This window comes from Triticum aestivum, chromosome 7D (assembly GCF_018294505.1).
Source record: "Triticum aestivum cultivar Chinese Spring chromosome 7D, IWGSC CS RefSeq v2.1, whole genome shotgun sequence".
NCBI classification, from domain to species: Eukaryota; Viridiplantae; Streptophyta; class Magnoliopsida; order Poales; family Poaceae; genus Triticum; species Triticum aestivum.
In genome coordinates this window covers 412,055,810-412,076,593 of record NC_057814.1, presented here as the reverse complement: position 1 = coordinate 412,076,593, position 20,784 = coordinate 412,055,810, and positions in this window count along the sequence as shown.

Below are 20,784 nucleotides of genomic sequence, written 5' to 3'. Positions count from 1 at the left end.
GGAGGTCCGGCCGTGTGAATGGCCTTGTGATGATTTCTTGAGAGCAGCCGGGATTTATGATGATATTTATGAATTGGCTGAGAATGCAGGCCTCACTGACTTCCTCCGTGACCAACGCGAACAGTATCTCTTACTCACCAATACCTTTGTGCAAAATTTTCATTTCCATTCTCGGAGGTCACCACCTACGGTGGATTTTTATTTATATGATGAGTATAAGGAGATGACCCTTCGTGGATTCTGTGAGGTTTGCAAGTTACCTTTTCTGGGTATCATAGAGGAACCACACAGTAACGATGTGGAGGGGGTTTATTGATACAATTGCTGTCGGGGAAACGAGGAAGGTTTCCGACGCACGAATCACTAGCATACATTTTCCTGTTCTACGTTACGTTGCTATATTTGCTAGTAGATGCTTAATTGGTCGCGGAAACTGTGGAAACTTGAGTGTCCCTGATATTATCATCTTGTTCCATGCCTTGTTTCGAGATGACACGTTTAGTATGGGCGCTATTGTTGCAAAGCGGTTAAATCTTAACCGTACTAAGGGCCCCATCTTGGGAGTCATCTTCGCCTTGCGCCTCGTTGCATACTATAACATACCTATTAGGCATTATGAGAAAGAAGAAAAATTACTGCCTACTGTTTATTTAGATTATAAGAGTATGGTAGCACATGATTTTATTGTTAAGAACAGGGAAAGGGCGCTTAAATATAAACTATTATTTGATAAAAATCCCCCTGAGACTATCATCTTGCTTGCTCCTTCCATGTTTGATTTGTCTGCAGGCAAGTATCTCGTTCCGCTAGCGGCCATCCAAGCGTACCGGAACCCTACATCAACCACAGAGCCAGAGCCGGAATCACAATTTGATCCTCCACGACAGTCTAATTACCAGTGGGATCCGGAGATGATTGCCAACCAGTGGCAATCAGAGGCTTCTTCATCTCAGTACGACCCCAGCTACAGCTTTGGATATCCGCCAGGCCAGCCGTGGCAATAGACCAACTTAGGCCAAAAGCCTAAGCTTGGGGGAGTACGTATTTCTCACCGACATTACATTTATGTCCACACACTCATTGCTAGATGTCGGTGCTCATACTCTTTCACAGTACTATCCATGCTAGATTATTTTCTTTTTCTTGCTTTCTTCTTGTGTGTTTGATAAACCTTAAGAAAAACAAAAAAATTAGTTGTAGCGTTTAGCTAGTTTACTTTCTTGCTGTAGTAGTAATAATTAAAAGAAAACCCAAAAAGATCTCCTGTTCTTCTTTTGCTTGTTGGGAGCTTTACCGTGTAAATAGTTCTATTTCTTTTCTTTTCTTTGGGGGTCGATAGGAGAAGACCATAATGAAAATGTTGAAGTGGCTCTTATATGCAATATTGTTAATTTAACCAAGAGCCCATATTGCATTGTCTTCTCCTGTTTATTGAATGCTTGCAGATTCCAGCTTAGTCTGATGCACGTGCACTATTGTTATTATTCACATCGTTCGGTCGTGCAAGTGAAAGGCAATTATGACGATATATGATGGACTGATTGAGATGAGAGAAGCTGGTATGAACTCGACCTCTCTTGTTTTTGTAAATATGATTAGTTCATCGTTCCTGATTCAGCCTATTATGAATAAACATGTTTGCAATGACAATTAAAGATTATAGTTGCTTAAGCCATGCTTAATTAGCTAGGAGCTTATAATGGTTTACCTTGCGTGCCAACATGCTATTAAAATGGTTGTGATGTGGTATGATAGGGTGGTATCCTCCTTTGAATGATTCGAGTGACTTGACTTGACACATGTTCACGCATGTAGTTGAAACAAAATCAACATAGCCTTCATGATATTTATGTTCATGGTGGATTATATCCTACTCATGCTTGGACTCAATGTTCATTAATTTTAATGCATGTTCATGACTGTTGTCGCTCTCTAGTTGGTCGCTTCCCAGTCTTTTGCTAGCCTTCACTTGTACTAAGTGGGAATACTGCTTGTGCGTCCAATCCCTTAAACCCCAAAGTTATTCCATATGAGTCCACCATACCTTCCTATATGCGGTATCTACCTGCCGTTCCAAGTAAATTTGTATGTGCCAAACTCTAAACCCTCAAATGAAATTCTGTTTTGTATGCTCGAATAGCTCATGTATCAACTAGGGCTATCCGTATCTTCCATGCTAGGCAGGTTATTCTCAAGAGGAGTGGGCTCCGCTCCTCACTCACGAGAAAATGGCTGGTCACTGGGATGCCCAGTCCCGTGCTTTATGCAAATCAAATCAAAATAATTGCAAACAAAACTCCCCCGGGACTGTTGTTAGTTGGAGGCACTCGTTGTTTTGAGCAAGTCATGGATTGATGTTTGTTGGTGGAGGGGGAGTATAAACTTTACCATTCTGTTTGGGGACCACCTATAATGTGTGTAGCATGGAAGATATCGCCATCTCTCGGTTGTCATGTTGACAATGAAAGTATGCCGCTCAAAATATTATTTATCTCTATTTCAAAACCGAGCTCTGGCACCTCTACAAATCCCTGCTTCCCTCTGCAAAGGGCCTATCTATTTACTTTTATGTTGAGTCATCACCCTCTTATTAAAAAGCACCAGCTGGAGAGCACCGCTGTCATTTGCATCCATTACTATTAATTTATATTGGGTATGACTATGATTGGATCTCTTTTACCATGAATTACAATGTCTAGTCAGTCCTTGATCTTTAAAGGTGCTCTGCATTTATGTTTTGCGGTCTTAGAAAGGGCTAGCGAGATACCATCTTGTTATATCATATTATGATTATTTTCAGAAAGTGTTGTCATCCTAGATTTATTATTATTGTTCGCTAGTTGATTATGCCATTGACATGAGTAAATGTGAGACCTAAATGTTATTGTGAATATGGTTAGTTCATAATCTTTGCTGAAAACTTGAATGCTGGCTTTACATATTACAACAACAAGAGCAAACAGAGTTTGTAAAAGTTTTTCTTTATCACTTTCAGTTTATCTACTGAATTGCTTGAGGACAAGGAAAGGTTTAAGCTTGGGGGAGTTGATACGTCTCCGTCGTATCTACTTTTCCAAACACTTTTGCCCTTATTTTGGACTCTAACTTGCATGATTTGAATGGAACTAACCCGGACTGACGCTGTTTTCAGCAGAATTGCCATGGTGTTATTTATGTGCAGAAACAAAAGTTCTCGGAATGACCTGAAACTTCACGGTGATTAATTTTGGAAAATTTAAAAAATATTAGCGAAAGAATCAAGGTCAGGGGCCCACACCCTTGCCACGAGGGTGGGGGGCGCGCCTGCCCCCTGGGCGCCCCCCTGCCTCGTGGGCCCCCTGGAGCTCCACCGACCTCAACTCCAACTCCATATATTCGTGTTCGGGGAGAAAAAAATCAGAGAGAAGGATTCATCGCGTTTTACGATACAGAGCCGCTGCCAAGCCCTAAAATCTCTCGAGAGGGCTGATCTGGAGTCCGTTCGGGGCTCCGGAGAGGGGAATCCGTCGCCATCGTCATCATCAACCATCCCGCATCACCAATTTCATTATGCTTACCGCCGTGCGTGAGTAATTCCATCGTAGGCTTGCTGGACGGTGATGGGTTGGATGAGATTTATCATGTAATCGAGTTAGATTTTTTAGGGTTTGATCCCTAGTATCCCCTATACTTGTGGGTTATCATCGAACTGTGTTGCATCTCAACGGAACTTCGTGTTTAGGTTGGTCCAGAAAACAACAAATGTAGGATCAAAAGGAGTGTCTAGACGGGGGGGGGGGGTGAATAGACAACTAGCAAGAGTCAATGAGCAATTTTAATTGGTTTGGTATTTTGGCTGATTTTAGCACAAGCTAGAATAGAACAAGCACACCCTACACATGCATTTCTAAAGTATAGGCAGTGGAAAGTAAAGATCATGCAAGTGCAAGAAAGTAAGGAGTAGAGTTTAGGAGATTCACAAACAATGGTTGACACGAAAGCTTTTGACCCGTGGTTTTGATAGGTGGTGCTATCATATGTCCACGTTGGTAAAGAGAGGGAAAAGAAAGAATTAGAAAAAAGAGAAAACGTAGTCCGCGGCAAGCCAAATCCTATGTGGTGCACTAATCGGACACGCCTGGACATCCCTATATCCTTTGCGTATATGGGTTTGGTATGAGGGATTTGCAGACAACCCGGAGATATGGGGACAAAGTAGGGGTCCAGTTGGTGGCCTTTTTCCTTCTCTCTCTTGTTGGGGTAGTGACTGATAACCTATAAGTGCACAGGGTTTAGTTGTAGCCTTTTCAAAGTAAAAGTATTGATCCCACAGGGAGCATAAGAATCAGACTTTTTCCTCTTGTAGAGAACTATGTATTTTTGTGCCTGCAAATAATTGTAGACTTAAAGAAGAGTGATGGTGAATCAAAAGAATTGTTGAGTGGTGTTTGTAACTTGTAACTAAATAACACAAAAAGTAAATGAAGTGCGAGGATTGTTATGACTAGTGAAACAGCAGAATAAAAAGGGCGCTCTCAGGGAGTCCGGAATCCCCATTGGTATGTTTCTAACACACATATGCATAAGCATAGTCTATACCGGATACTTGAGCCACTATTGACGATTATGCTGGGCGGAGCCGGGTATAGTACATGTTCTACTCGTGGTGGACTTCGTGCCACGCACGCCACCATCATAGTCTCCCCTAGACGGTTACAACTCATGATAATTAAGGGTTTCCCCGTGGACGCAGCCTCTCTAAGGGTTTTCCGTAATTCCACGATAAATTGCAAAGACTAGGAGCGATAGGCTTTTAGTGTCACCTCGAATTACCCCCGCATCCTAAACCTTTACAACGTCACGATATACTTCGTGGCCATAAGGCACAAATGTTGAGTGGGGCCCCTTCACAACATTCACGAAGTTATTAAACTAAGCATCTAATAGGGGATCTCATATCCACAATAAACGTTTTAGATCCTACACATACCAAGGTTCATCCATATGCCTAAGAACTTGGGGTCTACTCACATATGAGGGCAACAAACATCATGACAATGGTAATGGAATACATGGATGAGTGATTAAAATGATACACCGAAGGATCCACTAGGGTTCTTGATGTTGCAGATGATAAGGATGTGGATGATGATGATGATGATGAAGTGGATGATGATGACGGTGGTGATGACGTTTTCCTCTTCTGCGGTGAGAAGGATCCCCTCCTCCTTGCCAACCCCTCCCCGGGATGAACTCCGTAGGCTAGGGTTCTGTCTTCTAGATGAGTTTATGGTGTCTCTGGGCGTCTCCCCCACGATCCGATTTGATGGGGCAAAAATACTTGATACAGCGGCGGGGGCGGAGTGCCATATGACCGCTCATACGGGCGCTTGCGGTCGTATGGAACACCGTCTTTTTTGCTGAAAGCGCGAGGATGTCCATTCCTTTGGCCTTCTTGCTTGATTCTTTTATGGAAAGTGATTATCACCTTAAATACGTGATTCCACCACTATTTCTGAGATTTTTCTCCATTAAATGGTAATTGATCCAAAAGACATTACTTGAGGGATTATCAACAAAAAGAAGTGCGCGAACACGGTAAAATTCTACAAAGCCTACCATGTAGGCACAAAATACTTAGTAAAGACATCACATAAATTGGAATCACTAACTCCCCCAAACTTAAGTCTTGCTCATCCCCGAGCAAGTACAGTGGCTTGTAAAAACAAGGCCAGCCTTGTGTTTATGAGATACAAATATGTAGAAGCATGAGTCCATCACTGTTCTAAAGGAACGATTTGAGATAAATATTTGCAACAAATGGTAGCTCATAATCACCATGATAATGATCATGCAGACATCCACACTCTGTCGCTCAATTTTATTGTGAACATGCAACAACTTCATATCCTAGTCCATCGCTATTTCAACCGGGCAAGCAGTTATTCTCTTCCTCTTATTCTTTTCGGGACTTCATATTCTTTATATAATTAAGTCTCCTGTCATTGAGACATGCTAAAGGCTCATCTCATCTTTTTGTATGATATGCAGCCAACATGAATCTCGACAAGACTTATTTTACAAGAGCCCTTTTTAATTTTTAGGAGGATTAATTTCTTTGCTTGCCCTTTGTGAGTTGAAACCTTCAATGAACTACCATATATAGTTATTTCATCTTCTTTCAAAAATTTAACAACTGCAATGTGAAGGACTGATAATCATCATGAAAGTATTCATGTGCTACTATTTAGATCACAATAATCATCAAGTACATTCTAAATTTAGCAATAATGGTCTCACGCATCAAGATATGTGTATACTCACCGGAAAGGATCTTCCCTTATTCAAGAGAAAAATGTTAGTTCAACTTTATTGAAAGTAAATCCTAATCTCAACTTGCGGAAAGGAAATGCAGAAAAGTAAAGATACAAAGCGCACGTGAATCTCCCCAAGCTTACAATCAAGCCGGGGAGGTCCAGACACTAAGCGTTATATGCTCACTCCTGGGAATCTTGGAAGGCAACGAAGATGCTTTTGAGTTTCTTCTTCATCCCCTCGATCACACCTTGCTGATCATCTACAACCTGGGTAAAAAATTAACTTGTGCAATGTTGTTGTTAAGAGCGTTAATCATAAGCCCGACCTTATGAATAAGACCATCAACCCTTGCTTCTAAGTCTTTACTCATCAGCCAGTAAGAATCAATCCCATCTCTGATCACATTAACACAAGCCTTCAAAACTTTCTCCAATCCCCTGATCTTTTCCTTCATCTCCTCTGGGGTCAGCTGCTGCTTTCCCCACTCAGCTTGAGGAGGACCCAGAGGAAATAATGGAATAGATCCTCGGACATTTAATTGGTAGGGATTTGTAGGATACTCATCTGGAGTGGTGTCATCATCCTCTTTTATTGCTTGTTCTTCCTCTTTGATCTCCAGCACCTCGACCTTGTCGTCAAGGTCCTTTTTCTTCGTACACAGTTCTTCCTTGAGGCTTAGCTTCCTCAAGTCTCTCTATCATGAGGGCGCGAAATCATCCAAGGTGGGGAAGGAGATGATGCGAGCAAAGGTGGATGAGGTCTTGTTGCTCATGGTGGCGGTCGGACTCGTGATCTATAACAAAAAGCTTTTTGGTGGGGATGGGAAGCAAAAGAGATGTGATAATAGATGGTTTAGGGCTTAATGATGCGCCCATTCCCTCCTTATAAAGGCTAACCTCATAGGTAATCACGAGTTGAAGGATAAAAAGTTAGTTAGAAATAAATCAGAACAAAATCAGGAAGCGATATGAAAAATAGACTATTCCAAAAGGGCGCTCGCACTCGTATGACGGATCGTTTGGTCTGCTACCGAGATCTCTCTCTCTCTCTCTCTCTCTCTCTCTCTCTCTCTCTCTCTCTCTCTCTCTCTCTTTTACCTGTTGCGATGGCAAAATCATGCAAGCACCTATATGGGCGCTCGCGGTAATTTGATATGCCGCCATTTGTTCTGTGGTTTTCTCCTCCGTCGAGGACAACTCAAACGACCACTGCCATCCGCATGAAACACCGTCTTTCTTGTTGAAATTGTCGCCACTTTCGTTTGCCATCCATGCGACCGCCCAAACGGGCGCCTTCAGTCATTTGGAACATCGTCTTTCTTCCTGTTGATTGTAGCTTCAGCTTCTCCCTTAGAAATTTTTCCTCCTCCTGAAAGGTTAGTGACAAAGCTCCCAACTAATGACGAAAATTCCAACTTCTCAGACTTGAGTTTTAACAAGGCTAATAAAATCCTAATCTTTGGACTTGTTTTTACATCTATCTTGCTGGGGTATTATTCCATACCTTTTGTTCCCTCCGAAGGGCTTCAACTTGCTCAAGAGTGAGAAAAGTTACCTCTTCCACTTCTCAGTCTTCCTTTTGTTCATCTGCGAGGTAAAGCTTTAAGCGTTGCCTGTTCACAATCCAGGGTCCATCTTTTCCTCCTTTTAGCCTGATATCACTGGAATTATATACTTCCTCTATCTCATAGGGTCCTTCCCAACGGGACCTGAGCTTCCCTGGAAACAACTTTAGACGAGAATTAAATAGGAGGACTTGTCCCCAGTAGTGAAAGTTTGTTTGAGTATCTTACAATCATGCTGCATCTTAACCTTCTTGTTGAACAATCTAGCACTCTCATAAGAACTATTACGAAGCTCCCCTAAAGCATGTATTTCTAGCAATCTTTTCTCTCCGGCTTCCTTAAAATTAATATTCTTGATACCCAAAAATTCTTATGCTCTAGCTCTAAAGGTAAATGACAAACCTTGCCATACACCATCTTATATGGTGACATCCCCATGGGATTCTTGTAGGCGGTGTGGTATGCCCATAGTGTTCTGTTTAATTTACCTGCCCAGTATTTTCTGGATTTCTGCACCGTCTTCTACAATATAGTTTTTATCTCCCAGTTGGAGAGTTCTACTTGAGCACTGGTTTGTGGATGATATGGGGAAGATACCAAGTGAGTTACCCCGTAGTTACGTAGTATCCTTCTGAAAATTCCCTGTATAAAATGAGATCCACCATCAGTGATCAGAATTTTAGGAACTCCCAACCTGGGTAAGATGATATCTTTTATCATCTTCAATAAAATGGCCGCGTCTGCATGTTCTGTTGGTAAGGCTTCAAGACACCTGGTAACAAAATCTACAGCCACAAGAATATGAGTGTAGCCATCTAAAACAGGAAAAGGTCCCAAATAGTCCAATTCCCAAACATCAAAGGGTTCGAAGACTAGACTATAATTCATGGGCATTTATTGCCTTCTTCCTATGTTACTTGTGTGTTGACACACATCATAATTTTTGACAAACCTGTGGGCGTCTCTAAAAAGATTGGGCCAATAGAATCCGGATTGAAGCACCTTGGCGGTGGTCTGGTCACCAGCATGATGTCCTGCATATGGGTTGCCGTGGCAGCTTTCAGTATAGCATTCATTTCATGATCTGGGACACAAATGCCTTACCATGTCATCTAGTCCATGTCGATAAAGAAAAGGATCATCCCAAAAATAATACTTCAGATCGTTGAAGAACATTTTCCTCTAATGATAACTCATATCAGGGGGCATGTACATTCCTACAAGAAATTTCGCATAATCTGCAAACCAAGGTTCTATATTTTTAATCATAGCCAAACTCTTACCTAGAAAGGATTCATTTATAGGGACTGGATCATATGTTATCCTCTCCATGCACGACAGATGGTATGCCACTGGATTATCTTCTCCCTTGCGGTCTACTATCTGCAAGTCAAATTCTTGAAGTAGCAATATCTGTCGAATCAATCGGGGCTTAGCGTCCTTCTTTGCAAAAAGGTAATGCAAGGCACGATGATCTGTATGAACTATCACTTTAGAATTAATAATGTAAGGACGGAATTTATCACAGGCAAAGACAATAGAAAGTAATTCTTTTTCCGTAGTAGCTAAATGTATTTTCTCTTCATCCAAACTCCGGCTAGCATAAAAGATAACATTAAATTTTTTATCATCTCGCTGGCCAACTCCAACAACATAATTGCTAGCGTCACACATAATCTCAAAGGGTTCATCCACTTTGGACGTTGGATGATAGTGTTGGGGGAACATAGTATATCAAAAAATTTCCTATGATCATGCAAGATCTATCTAGGAGAAGCATAGCAACGAGCGGGGAGAGTGTGTCCACGTACCCTCGTAGACTGAAAGTGGAAGCATTCAGTAACGCGGTTGATGTAGTCGAACGTCTTCGCGATCCAACCGATCCAAGCACCGAACGTACGGCACCTCCATGTTCAGCACACGTTCAGCACGATGACGTCCCTCGATCTCTTGATCCAGTTCAGGACGAGGGAGAGTTCCGTCAGCACGACAGCGTGGTGACGGTGATGATGAAGCTACCGGCGCAGGGCTTCGCCTAAGCACTACGACGATATGACCGGGGTGGTAAACTGTGTAGGGGGGCACCGCACACGGCTAAGAGAAGACTTGGTGTGCCTTTGGGGTGCCCCCTCCCACGTATATAAAGGAGGGGGGAAGAGGAGACCGACCCTAGCGGGGGCGTGCCAAGGGGGAGTCCTACTTGGACTCTCGGTCCAAGTAGGATTCGCCCCCCCTTTCCTATTCCAACTAGGAGAAGGAGGGAAGGAGGAAGAGGGGAGAAGGAAGGAGGGGGCGCCGCCCCCTCCTAGTCCATTTCGGACCAGCCAATGGGGAGGGCACCCCTTGAGGCTCTTCTCTCGTTCCCCTAAAGCGCATTAAGGCCCATTACTCTCCCGGGGGGTTCCGGTAACCTCCCGGTACTCCGAAAAAAATACCCGAAACAAATCGGAACCATTCCGGTGTCCAAATATAACCTTCTAATATATCGATCTTTACCTCTCGACCATTTCGAGACTCCTCGTAATGTCCGTGATCTCATCCGGGACTCCGAACAAACTTCGGTCATCAAATCACATAACTCATAATACAAATCGTCATCGAACGTTAAGCGTGCGGACCCTACAGGTTCGAGAACTATGTAGACATGACCGAGACACATCTCCGGTCAATAACCAATAGCGGAACCTGGACGCTCATATTGGCTCCTACATATTCTACGAAGATCTTTATCGGTCAAACCGCGTAACAACATACGTTGTTCCCTTTGTCATCGGTATGTTACTTGCCCGAGATTCGATCGTCGGTATCATCATACCTAGTTCAATATCGTTACCGGCAAGTCTCTTTACTCGTTTCGTAGTGAATCATCCTGCAACTAACTCATTAGTCACATTGCTTGCAAGGCTTATAGTGATGAGCATTACCGAGAGGGCCTAGAGATACCTCTCCGATACACGGAGTGACAAATCCTAATCTCGATCTATGCCAACTCAACAAACACCATCAGAGACACCTGTAGAGCATCTTTATAATCACCCAGTTATGTTGTGACGTTTGATAGCACACAAGGTGTTCCTCCGGTATTCGGGAGTTGCATAATCTCATAGTCAGAGGAACATGTATAAGTCATGATGAAAGCAATAGCAATAAAACTAAACGATCATTTATGCTAAGCTAATGGATGGGTCTTGTCCATCACATCATTCTCTAATGATGTGATCCCGTTCATCAAATGACAACACATGTCTAAGGTTAGGAAACTTAACCATCTATTATTAACGAGCTAGTCAAGTAGAGGCATACTAGGGACACTCTGTTTGTCTATGTATTCACACATGTACTAAGTTTCCGATTAATACAATTCTAGCATGAATAATAAACATTTATCATGATGTAAGGTAATATAAATAACAACTTTATTATTGCTTCTAGGGCATTGATAACTCACAAGTATAGGGGATCGCAACAGTTTTCGAGGGTAGAGTATTCAACCCAAATTTATTGATTCGACACAAGGGGAGCCAAAGAATATTCTCAAGTATTAGCAGTTGAGTTGTCAATTCAACCACACCTGGATAACTTAGTATCTGCAGCAAGGTTTTTAGTAGCAAAGTAATATGGAAGTAACGGTAGCGGTAGCAAAAGTATATTTTTGGGTTTTGTAGTGATTGTAACAGTAGCAACGGAAAAGTAAATAAGCGAAGAACAATATGTGAAAAGCTCGTAGGCATTGGATCGGTGATGGAGAATTATGACGGATGCGGTTTATCATGTAACAATCATAACATAGGGTGACACAGAACTAGCTCCAATTCATCAATGTAATGTAGGCATGTATTCCGAATATAGTCATATGTGCTTATGGAAAAGAACTTGCATGACATCTTTTGTCCTACCCTCCCGTGGCAGCGGGGTCCTAATGGAAACGAAGGGATATTAAGGCCTCGTTTTAATAGAGTACTGGACCAAAGCATTAACACATAGTGAATACATGAACTCCTCAAACTATGGTCATCACCGGGAGTGGTCCCGATTATTGTCACTTCGGGGTTGCCGGATCATAACACATAGTAGGTGACTATAGACTTGCAAGATAGGATCAAGAACTCACATATATTCATGAAAACATAATAGGTTCAGATTTGAAATCATGGCACTCGGGCCCTAGTGACAAGCATTAAGCATAGCAAAGTCATAGCAACATCAATCTCAGAACATAGTGGATACTAGGGATCAAACCCTAACAAAACTAACTCGATTACATGCTAAATCTCATCCAACCCATCACCGTCCAGCAAGCCTACGATGGAATTACTCACGCACGGCGGTGAGCATCATGAAATTGGTGATGGAGGATGGTTGATGATGACGACGGCGACGGATTCCCCTCTCCGGAGCCCCGAACGGACTCCAGATCATCCCTCCCGAGAGGTTTTAGGGCTTGGCGGCGGCTCCGTATCGTAAAACGCGATGAATCCTTCTCTCTGATTTTTTTCTCCCCGAACACGAAATATGGAGTTGGAGTTGAGGTCGGTGAAGCGTCAAGGGGCCCACAAGGCAGGGGGGCGCGCCCAGGGGGGCAGGCGCTCCCCCCACCCGCGTGGACAGGTGGAGGCCCCCCTGACGTGGATTCTTCTTCCATTATTTTTAATATTTTCAAAAAATAAGTTCCGTGGAGTTTCAGGTCATTCCGAGAACTTTTGTTTCTGCACATAAATAGCACCATGGCAATTCTGCTGAAAACAGCGTCAGTCCGGGTTAGTTCCATTCAAATCATGCAAGTTAGAGTCCAAAACAAGGGCAAAAGTGTTTGGAAAAGTAGATACGACGGAGACGTATCATGCATATTTCCTTCAGCCTCCCACTTGCACTAGAGTCAATAATCTAGATTACATAGTAATGATTCTAACACCCATGGAGTCTTGGTGCTGATCATGTTTTGCTCGTGAGAGAGGCTTAGTCAACGGGTCTGCAACATTCAGATCCGTATGTATTTTGCAAATCTCCATGTCTCCCTCCCTGACTTAATCTTGGATGGAATTGAAGCTTCTCTTGATGTGTTTGGTTCTCTTGTGAAATATGGATTCCATCGTCAAGGTTATTGCTCCAGTATTGTCACAAAAGATTTTGATTGGACCTGATGCACTAGGTACTACACCTAGATCGGATATGAACTCCTTCATCCGGACTCCTTCATTTGCTGCTTCCAAAGCAGCTATGTACTCCGCTTCACATGTAGATCCCGCCACAGCGCTCTGCTTGGAACTACACCAACTGAAAGCTCCACCATTCAATATAAATACGTATTCGGTTTGTGACTTAGAGTCATCCGGATCAGTGTCAAAGCTTACATCGATGTAAACATTTACGACGAGCTCTTTGTCACCTCCATAAACGAGAAACATATCCTTAGTCCTTTTCGGGTATTTCAGGATGTTCTTGACCGCTGTCCAGTGATCCACTCCTGGATTACTTTGGTACCTCCCTGCTAAACTAATAGCAAGGCACACATCAGGTTTGGTACACAACATTGCATACATGATAGAACCTATGGCTGAGGCATAGGGAATGACTTTCATTTTTTCTCTTTCTTTTGCAGTGGTCGGGCATTGAGTCCGACTCAACTTCACACCTTGTAATACAGGCAAGAACCCTTTCTTTGACTGATCCATTTTGAACTTCTTCAAAACTTTATCAAGGTATGTGCTTTGTGAAAGTCCAATTAACCGTCTTGATCTATCTCTATAGATCTTGATGCCCAATATATAAGCAGCTTCACCGAGGTCTTTCATTGAAAAATTCTTATTCAAGTATCCTTTTGTGCTATCCAGAAATTATGTATTATTTCCAATCAACAATATGTCATCCACATATAATATTAGAAATGCTACAGAGCTCCCACTCATTTTCTTGTAAATACAGGCTTCTCCAAAAGTCTGTATAAAACCATATGCTTTAATCACACTATCAAAGCGTATATTCCAACTCCGAGAGGCTTGCACCAGTCCATAAATGGATTGCTAGAGCTTGCACACTTTGTTAGCACCTTTTGGATCGACAAAACCTTCTGGTTGCATCATATACAACTCTTCTTTAAGATATCCGTTAAGGAATGCATTTTTGACATCCATTTGCCAAATTTCATAATCATAAAATGCAGCAATTGCTAACATGATTCGGACAGACTTAAGCATCGCTACGGTGAGAAGGTCTCATTGTAGTCAAATCCTTGAACTTGTCGAAAACCTTTCACAACAAGTCGAGCTTTGTAGACAGTAACATTACCGTCAGCGTCAATCTTCTTCTTGAAGATCCATTTATTCTCTATGGCTTGCCGATCATCGGGCAAGTCAACCAAAGTCCACACTTTGTTCTCATACATGGATCCCATCTCAGATTTCATGGCCTCAAGCCATTTCATGGAATCTGGGCTCATCATCACTTCCTCATAGTTCGTAGGTTCGTCATGGTCAAGTAACATGACCTCCAGAACAAGATTACCGTACCACTCTGGTGCGGATCGTACTCTGGTTGACCTACGAGGTTTGGTAGTAACTTGATCTGAAGTTTCATGATCATCATCATTTGATTCCTCACTGATTGGTGTAGGAATCACTGGAACTGATTTCTGTGATGAACTACATTCCAATTCGGGAGCAGGTACAATTACCTCATCAAGTTCTACTTTCCTCCCACTCACTTCTTTCGAGAGAAACTCCTTCTCTAGAAAGGATCCTTTCTTAGCAATGAATATCTTGCCTTTGGATCTTTGATAGAAGGTGTACCCAACAGTCTCCTTTGGGTATCCTATGAAGACACATTTCTCCGATTTGGGTTCGAGCTTTATGAGGTTGAAGCTTTTTCACATAAGCATCGCAGCCCCAAACTTTAAGAAACGACAACTTGGGTTTCTTGCCAAACCACAGTTCATTTGGTGTCGTCTCAATGGATTTAGATGGTGCCCTATTTAAGGTGAATGCAACCGTCTCTAAATCATAACCCCAAAACGATAGCGGTAAATCAGTTAGAGACATCATAGATCGCACCATATCTAATAAAGTACGGTTACGACGTTCGAACACACCATTACGCTGTGGTGTTCCAGGTGGCGTGAGTTGCGAAACTATTCCACATTGTTTCAAATGAAGAACAAACTCATAACTCAAATATTCACCTCCACGATCAAATCGTAGAAACTTTATTATCTTGTTATGATGATTTTCCACTTCACTCTGATATTCTTTGAACTTTTCAAATGTTTCAGACTTATGTTTCATCAAATAGATATACCCATATCTGCTCAAATCATCCGTGAAGGTCAGAAAATAACGATACCCGCCGTGAGCCTCAACACTCATCGGACCGCATACATTAGTATGTAATATTTCCAACAAGTCAGTTGCTCGCTCCATTGTTCCGGAGAACGGAGTCTTAGTCATCTTGCCCATGAGGCATGGTTCGCAAGCATCAAGTGATTCCAAAAGCCCATCAACATGGAGTTTCTTCATGCGCTTTACACCAATATGACCTAAATGGCAGTGCCACAAACAAGTTGCACTATCATAATTAACCTTGCATCTTTTGGCCTCAATATTATGAATATGTGTATCACTACAATCGAGATTCAACAAAAATAGACCACTCATCAAGGGTGCATGACCATAAAAGATACTACTCATATAAATAGAACAACCATTATTCTCTGATTTAAACGAATAACTGTCTCGCATCAAACAAGATCTAGATATAATGTTCATGCTCAAAGCTGGAACCAAATAACAATTATGAGAAGGACCCGTATCTTTCCCTGGGGGGTTCCGGTAACCCCTCCGGTACTCCGGTATGTACCCGATACACTCCGGAACTCTTCCGGTGTCTGAATACTACCTTCCGATATATCAATCTTTACCTCTCGGCCATTTCGAGACACCTCGTCATGTCTGTGATCTCATCCAGGACTCCGAACAAACTTTGGTCACCAAGACACATAACTCATAATACAAATCGTCATTGAACGTTAAGCGTGCGGACCCTATGGGTTCGAGAACTATGTGTAGACATGACCGAGACAAATATCCGGTCAATAACCAATAGCGGAACCTGGATGCTCATATTGGTTCCTACATATTCTACGAAGATCTTTATCGGTCGAACCGCAATAACAACATATGTTATTCCCTTTGTCATCGGTATATTACTTGCCCGAGATTCGATCGACGGTATCATCATACCTAGTTCAATCTCATTACCGGCAAGTCTCTTTACTCGTTCCGTAATGCATCATCCCAAAACAAACTCAGTAGTAACATTGCTTGCAAGGCTTATGGTAATGTGCATTACCGAGAGGGCCCAGAGATACCTCTCCGATACTCGGAGTGAAAAATCCTAATCTCGATCTATGCCAACCCAACAAACACCTTCGGAGACACCTGTAAAGCATCTTTATAATCACCCAGTTATGTTGTGACATTTGATAGCACACAAGGTGTTCCTCCGGTATTCGGGAGTTGCATAATCTCATAGTCAGAGGTATATGTATATGTCATGAAGAAAGCAATAGCAATAAAACTTAACGATCATTATGCTAAGCTAACGGGTGGGTCTTGTCCATCACATCATTCTCTAATGATGTGATCCCATTCATCAAATGACAACGCATGTCTATGGTTAGGAAACTTAACCATCTTGATTAATGAGCTAGTCAAGTAGAGGCATACTAGGGACACTCTGTTTTGTCTATGTATTCACACATGTACTAAGTTTCCGGTTAATACAATTCTAGCATGAATAATAAAAATTTATCATGATGTAAGGAAATATAAATAACAACTTTATTATTGCCTCTAGGGCATATTTCCTTCAGATAGGAGTTGTGATTAAAGCGTCCCTCAATTTTTCATATGCCTGCATTCAAATTTTGTTAAATGAATATGGCACATCTTTGTGCAAGAGGTCACTCAAAGGTTTTGATATTTTGGAGAAATTTTTGATAAACCTTCTATAGAAACTAGCATGTCCCATAAAAATTTGCATACCTTTTATGTCCTGGGGATAAGGTAAATTCTCTATCACCTCAATTCTTTCTTGGTCTATCTCGATGCTCTTTCCTGAGACTCTGTTTCCCAGGACTACTCCTTCTGTGACCATGAAGTAACTCTTCTCCCAGTTTAGCACAGAACTTGTTTCTTCAGACCTACACAAAACTTTTGTAAGATTATAGAGACAATTGCCGAAGGATGTACCCTGGACAAAAAAATTGTCCATGAACACCTCAACAATTTTTTCAGTAATATTTAGGAAAATTTTAGAAATGCATTTATGAAATGAAGGTGGTCCATTACATATACCAAATGACATCCTGTGATATGTGTATGTACCGTATGGGCAGGTGAAGGTAGTATTTTCTTGGTCTTCAGGTTGAATAGGTATTTGTGAAAACCTAGAATATCCATCAAGACAACAAAAATAAGAGTTATTGGCCAGCCTTTCCAATATTTCATTTATGAACGATAGTGGGTAGTGATCCTTCTTAGTCCACTTATTTAGTTTCCTGAAATCAACACACATTCCATATCCAATAACAGCCCTAGTAGGGACTAAGACATTATTATCATTAGTTACTAAGGAAATTCCTCCTTTCTTAGGAATGCAGTGGACCAAACTTACCCACTTACTGTCATATATTGGGTAAATTACCCGTGCGTCGAGGAGACATATTTCCTCTCTTCTTACCATGTTTTTGGAGGTCGGGTGAAGTCTCCGTTGGCTTTCAATTACGGGTTTAGCTCCTTATTCAATAGGGATAGCATGAGAATAAATGGATGGATGTATCTGTTGGGGAACGTTGCATGGGAAACAAAAAATTTCCTACGCTCACCAAGATCAATCTAGGAGATGACCATCTACGAGAGGAGAGATTGCATCTACATACCCTTGTAGATCGCTAAGCAGAAGCGTTAAGAAACGCAGTTGATGTAGTCGAACGTCTTCGCGATCAAATCATGATCCGCCCCGCGAACTCCCGATTCAAGTGCCGAACGGACGGCACCTCCGCGTTCAACACACGTACGGCTTGATGACTCCTTCACCTCCTCGATCCAGCAAGCGATGGTGAAATAGTAGCTCGAGTCCTACGGCAGCACAATGGCGTGGTGGCGGTGGTGGTGGCCGAATCTCAGCAGAGCTTCACTAAGCACTACGGAGAGGAACAAGGATGTGAGGGAGAGGAGAGGCAGCGCCGTTGCATGGAGATGTGCTCTTCAGGTCTGGCTGCCCTCTCTATACCTCTCTATATATAGGGGAAGGGAGGAGGCACTGGTATGCGTCGGTGCTATACAAACGGTTTTTAACCCCTTTCCACGACGACATTTGGAACCGTCGCCTAGTGAGTGACAGTGATAGGGGGGTCCTTCTCACACGACCCAGAAACCGTTAGGGATAGGGAGCCTTGATGCATATATAGTACTCCTACTCGTTTGTGCTCGCATTGCCATCGCAGTCGGTATTCGGTGGTGCTACGTTTAGCATGCGCGGCCCATCAAACGGTTCACTATTATAGAACATGTATGATAAGCATACAATCACACACATTCGCTTTTCCCAAACTGTATGCGATAACTAATTAAGAAGATTAGCTAATCGCCGTACGAGTGTCGGACAAGATTACAAAACGTCGGACCGTCATAACATCGTCGTACACGACAACTATCGCACACGCTATTCTGTGGTGCAACGTTTACGATGCATACTTCATCAGAAATAGTTCATGGTTGCGAATTGTGTACGATAAGGCAACTATCACAAACGTTTAGTTTGCCCGCACCGTTTGTGATATTGTCTGACATCGCACATGCTTTGCAAACGGCAACTGTGTGCATGCTTGCACACGTTTCCTCTCTGTGAACTGTCTCAGATTATGGTATATATCGCAAACGTTTGTGTTTTAACAACCGTGTGTGCTGTAATGACCTGGAGAGCGTAATTTCACCGTAATTTAATTGCTGCTATTTCAAATTGTACCGGATTTGAATTTGAATTTGAATGTATGCTACAGCTTTATTCATATCCATCAGGTTCAAACAACCAATGCATTATTCGATTCATAGGTACATATGTTCAAGAATTACATAAGAACCAAATAAAGAATGATGAACCACAGTTGTATACTTGTACTATTAAAGACGGTAAAGAAAGAGGCGAAATACATTCTGGTTGCTGAACAAGGTGAAGCGGAATGCCCATATTGTGCCCTCCTCCATGCAGAAGGCACGCACGACTCTAGTCCAACCCCTTGTGATGGCCGACCGCCCATCCTTCACGGTCTTCATGAAAACATCTAGATAATCATCGTGTTCTGGTAGAAATACTTTAACCTTTGCATGCCCACCAATCATGTAGTTTGAGAGGTAATCTTGAGTAAACTGCTTTGGCAACCACTGCAAAGGAAAAAGATTCAGACATTGTCATCTAACACAACTCATTATGGGCAGTAAAAAGAAGGCTGCAGAGTTCTTACTTACCATCCTGCAGTTCGCTGTTGTCTTGGATAAAGTGTAAACAAATAGTTTAATTGCCATCTTTGGACCCATTTTACTAACAATCTTTATCAGCTTCCTCACTTGATGCTGGTTCATCGATATCTCATTGCCCCATACGCAGAAAGGGTCGAAGCGCGGATCTTTACCAATGACATATGTACCTAAAAGCACCAAGTTAATATTAGAAGCTAAACAGCAATTGCACAATGATGTAGTACAACACTCTTTTATAATATCTTATAACATCCAATATACTCACATATTAGATGAATTAACATCTTATATTATGGGCCGGAAGGAGTTTAGTGCATTCTTACAAATTATCGGCTGATTAACTGCTGCTATATCCATGGGTTACAGTTAGTTTGAGCTAGTTCGGGCTCAAATGTCCCTAAAGTATATCTAAACATGAGGGCTAGTTTGAGCTAGTTGCATCTATAACCCACCCAAAAAAACTATCCAACCCAAGAGGTGCTAATTGGAGCTAGTTCTCCTAGTGCATTTATTGTCAATCTAACCCTGCCATCCAAACAACTCTTTGGATGGAGTTAGTTCAGGGTTAGTCATGAGCTAGAAACTAACTCTAACCTCTAGCTAAGTTGAGTATCCAAAAGGGCTGTGTTGTTGTTGTTGTTGTTGTTGTTGCTGCTGCTCTTCTACGTATATCTAGACATCATCAGAACATTAATGTAACACTCTTCCTTGTTGCTATGTAGCCTAGGATTGCATATTTAGACATTAAGTACAGTGCATGTTGCTATGTAGCCTCAGATATATTACATATGGCCCTAGTTAACCTAACGATAAATGGGTTGCAGATATATTCAGTTAAAAGTCCAATTCACCGATTAGTCCCTTATCAGCCCCCGGCCTATATGGTACCAGCTACCGATATCCTGAACAGTGAGCATATATAAGCCATGGGATGAAAGTCATGAAACTAACCTCGATGGAAAACATCAGTCGTTCCCAAAATTGTCCTGTGTAGGTACATCGAGAAGCATGTTAAGCACAACAGGCTAAACATTGACCAAAATTATCCATGGCAGACAAAATAATCTCCAAAAGATAGCTTCAGTGTGCAGGTTTAAGCACGCTAGTAAAGCAAAACAAGTGGAAAGGTGTGTTAACTGCAACAGGCATAACATTTAACAACAAGCAAACATAGTCATTCAAACTGGTATTGTGCCGGTCTAACTACACTGGTTATTGTTAAATAAAAATGGAAAGGCGTGTTAACTACAAGATGCAGCAACCAAATGTAGTCATTCATAGTGGTATTGTTGAAACTGGTACTGATGAAATTGAACTGCACAGTTCATACTTGCACATATAGAACATCACGTTGTGAATAACTGGAATAAACAAGGCATACTACGAAAAACC